The 4,180-nt window shown below is 62.6% G+C and overlaps 1 protein-coding gene across 2 annotated transcripts in view; it reads left to right on the forward strand.

The window, feature by feature from the left end:
• Positions 1 to 4,180, forward strand: part of PQLC1 (PQ loop repeat containing 1) — a 43,835-nt gene that overhangs the window by 38,493 nt on the left and 1,162 nt on the right. The window lies entirely within an intron of this gene.

The raw sequence follows: 4,180 nt of genomic DNA on the forward strand, positions 1-4,180 counted from the left end.
GGGGAGTGCTGGGTGCCCTGGGGGGGAGCGCTGGGTGCCCTGCTCCGGCGCCGCAGGAGGACAAGCCAAGAGAAGAGCGGGATGGGAACACCAGGGCCTGAGCCCAGGGGGGTCTCCCCGAAAGCTGAGACAGGGCCAGGGCTGCACCCAGGGGCTGGAGGTGGAAAGGAACCAAGGGCTGCTGTGACGAGGATCAGCCTCGGGTTTTGGTCCAGGGTGTGATGGCTGGAACGAGGTATGTGCATCATCGGGAAGGGAGTTAAAGGCCGAGGAAAACATCCTGTCGAGTAATCACTCACCGCAGTGGTGGAGCCGTGTCCCTTCGGACACCAAGTCGTGTCCTAGAGAACTGCCTAAAACAGGACGAGAAGGGAGCGGAGGGCAAGGCGCAGGAGTAAGGACAGACCAGGGGGGTCTGTCCCTCTCCAGCTGCCGAGGCCCAGATGCAGCTGGAATTTATCGTGTTACGTGCAGGGGAGTTTGCTGCAGCACCTTCATTTCTGCCCCGGAGCGTTCAGGCCTTTGCCGAGCGGGGTTTGCAGCGCGGATACACCGGGTGTCGGGGGCAATGCTCTAAACAGCCAAAGCTTTCACCAGATGTTGCGTTGAGTTGGGCTCCACCTGGCAGGGCAGAGGCCTGAGTTTGGATCTGGGGGTTTCCCCTGAGCGGCGGCGCGAGGGCTGAGGTGCTGCGGCGGGCGAAGGCAGACGTGGGGAACACAGGGATCGTGGGGAATGCGGGGAGCGTGGGGAACATGGGGAACGTGTGGGGAACATGGGGAGCGTGGGGAACGTGTGGGGAGCGTGGGGAAGGCGGCCCTCGCTGCCCAGACGCAGGGGCTGCCCTGTCTGCACACGGAGGGGCTGCCGGGGGCTGTTTCCACAGAACAGCAAAGCGTTTCCGAGGAGAACGTGGGTTTCGTTTCTTGCAAGAGCCTAACCCCGTTTCCAGGCCACCAGCTGGCTGGAAGGCAGCCGTAAGCTCCGGCGCTGAGCAGTAGCTCTTAATTTACACCCAAGTGCGTGTGGGATTTGTATTTCTCCAGTGATCCCTTAAAATGCGAGAAGCCTTGTAGCAGCTGAAGGATGCGGTTAATTCACGGAAAGGGATGACTGTAATATCGTTAGATTTTGTTCTGGGAGGCCCTGGCTTTGGAGAGAGTCTGGGACCGGGTGAGTGTTGGAGCCCTCCTGCTTTGTGCACCGTGATCTAAGTGATAGCTGCAGTTTCAAATCACGGGAATACTAAAACTGTGCTCGGGCTGTGTGCTGGATACCCTGTGAAGATGAAGGGAAAATGTGCTAAAAATGCCCCAGGTTAAATTGGATTAAGGATCTGATGGGTTTTTTTTGCTGTCGAGGGCACAATGAAGGGAAGATTTCAGAGCATTATAATTTGTGCCTTGGGATACGCAGCAATGCTCAGGAAAAGCTCCCTTCCCGCCTTTCTCTTTATTGCTCTTCAGATTTACTGTGTCCCAAGTTTAGGTGGAAATCCGGAGTTTCTGGGGCTTCCCCGCCTGACTGCAGCAGAAGGCGAGTCGCTCCGTACGGGTCTGTGGGGGCTCTGCCCGGCTGCATCCGTGTGTCCCGCAGGAGGGGCCGGGCGCAAACGGTGCCGCCCGCTTCCCGTCTCCCGGGAGAGGCTGGGAGAGACCCCTGCAGCCCCAGGCAGCCCGGAGTCGCAGAGGTGTTCAGGGTATCCCGGGGTCGCAGAGGTGTTCAGGAGTCACTCCATGCATCCTGCACCGCATTCCGGGATGCATGGAGAGCCTCCTTCCCGGGTGAGGTGGAGGCGCGCGGCGCTCGTGCCGGAGGCGGGCCGTCCTTGGGGCACTGCAGGCACTTGCTGTCCTCTCCAGGCTGGCTATTTTGGAGCTGCGAACGGGAGCGGAAAGATTTCCAGAGTCAGGATGTTACAGCTGAGTCTGCTTCCCCTTCCAGACATTCCCGTGCACACGGGTTGTGGGAGGCAACCGCTTCAGCGGCTGCAGGAGAGAGAGGTCCCTTCTGTCCCCAATCCCTGGCTTCCCCACGCAAAGCCCGTGCTCAGCACTCGCTGAGAGGCGCTTTCCATGCAGACCTTATTCCCCGTGGGATACCAGCCTGTCTGCTCTTAAAGGAGCGCGGCCTGCTTTTATGTCCCCACTCATGTAAAGAACCGGGCGCCAGTGTGTGAATAGACGCCTCGTATTATGGGAATCTAGACAAAGATGGATTTTGAATCCAGTACTGCCCGGATCATGCCCCTGGCTGTGAATCTGGGGGCGCCTGATCTCTTCCACTGGCTCCGGAGCATCCCGGGAGCCCCAGCTTGGGGGAGAAGGGGAAAAGCGCAACCTTTTCAAGCAGATAAAGGCCAGTGAAGTTGCACTCCCTTTCCTGTCCCTGGCAGTGGCTGGTGGGGCTGCCCGGCCCGGCCGGCGCTCCGGTGACCGCAGCAGCAGCCGGTAGCTGCGGAAGGGCAGCACGTCGCTCCCGGCACCGTTTGCGCCCCCCGCTCCGGTCCGGACACCGCGGGATTTCCCCACGGAAGCCCCTGTCCGGTGTCTGATGCTCCCCGTGTCCTGCAGCTTGGGCCACTCCGTCACAGAGGTGCGGAGTCCCGGCAGGGACGGAGGGACGTGGCGCGGAGACGGGCAGCGCGCGCGGAGCGGCAGCCCCGGCGCGTGCAGCTGGCTGCAGGGCAGGGCCGGGGGGAGGCTTCGTGCCTCCCCTTCCACAGCTAGGCTGAGCTTTGTAGTCTGGACTCCGTCAGGCCAAGGGGGACAGCAGCGGGTAATGGAGAGGTGTCACGGGCAGGAACTGGCTGATGGACAGCAGAGTGGGCAAGGGCTTTAGTGGAGAACCAAGCACTGGAGGGTGTCACAGCCAGGCTTCCAGCACAAGGAATGAAGAAGCTTAAAAAGCTTTGATTTAAAGTAGAATTTGTTGCGGATTAAGGGGGCTTGAGCCTAAGTACGTGGCTAATGTCATTGTCTGTAAATTACCCAGGCTGTAAAGCAGTTGCTGAAATGAAGCAAAGGAAATTCCTTGCTGAAGACTCTTGACAGGCTCCTGCTGCAGCCGAGGAGTTTCAGAGCGCTCTTCAAGTGGCGCCTTGGTGGCTGGCCCTAGCTACGGGCACTGACGGGCAGTGCAGCCTGCGGTCGCCGTCAGGGATTAATGCCCAAGGTGCAAGCCAACTGGAGCACCTTGTTCCTGGAGGAAAATGCAAGCTGTTTGCCAGTGTGCCGCGTGCTTGCTCAGCAGGCGAAGGTGGGTGCAGAGCCTCTGTCGGAGCTACGGCCAGTGGCACGGAATGGCAGAGCTGGTGGCGGTTTCTTTCCTGTTCCCACGTCCAAGGGCTGCGTTTCGAGGCCGCCCCGTGTGCCGAGCGCGGCTGCACGGAGGGCGCTGCTTCCCGGCAGGTTTCGTGTCGCCGGATCCCGCGGCACGAGCGGCCTCGCGTTGCCGGGGGCTGCTGCTCCCCTTGCAGAGGCTGTTCCAGCCTCTGGCCTCAGCTCCTCGGAGCGGCCCTGGCCTCCTGCCGCGCGAGTGGCCCCTCGCTCCTCGCTGCGCGCAGCGCTGGCCGGGGACGTGCCGACCGCCCGGAGGCGCAGAGCGTGGGGCCGTGTCCTGGCAAACGTGCCGGGGAGGACACGGCTCTCCCGAAGCTCCTGACAGCCCGGCGGAAGAGAGGGGCTCCGGGACATGCAGCAGATGGGGCAGCAGGCCCAGGTCACTGCGGCGGCGGCGCCGGCTCTTGGCTTCGTGGGTGGCTGCTGAGCACAAACCCGGGTTTGCTTTGCAGACCCGGCGCAGCACACGGGGCTGCCGGGGCGCCGGGCTCGCCACGTGCCCGGGCTGCCCCCGGCATCGATCCTGTGGCAGGAGATGGAGCCCTGCTGTGCGCTGCAAACCTGCTGACAGGCTGTGCTTCCCCCACATCTGTACCGTGCGCCCGGGTCATTTTAAGCTCCCAGCTTGCTTTGCCGTGCCGAGGAGCGTGGGGCAAAGAGCCGCTGCGTCCTGGGGCGCCTCTTGCAACCTCACGTGGCGTCCCGGGGCTGCACTTCTCTTTGCCCCGACCGGCCAGGATTCGCACGTGCTGCGGCCGGACAGGGGCCGAGCGGGGCAGCGCTCGCCGGCCTCGCTCGCGTGGGCGCCGTGTCCCCGCGGGCAGCGCGGCGCGTCCTCG

Source organism: Nothoprocta perdicaria, unplaced genomic scaffold (genome assembly GCF_003342845.1).
Source record: "Nothoprocta perdicaria isolate Ctin4 unplaced genomic scaffold, notPer1 scaffold_151, whole genome shotgun sequence".
Lineage (NCBI taxonomy): Eukaryota > Metazoa > Chordata > Aves > Tinamiformes > Tinamidae > Nothoprocta > Nothoprocta perdicaria.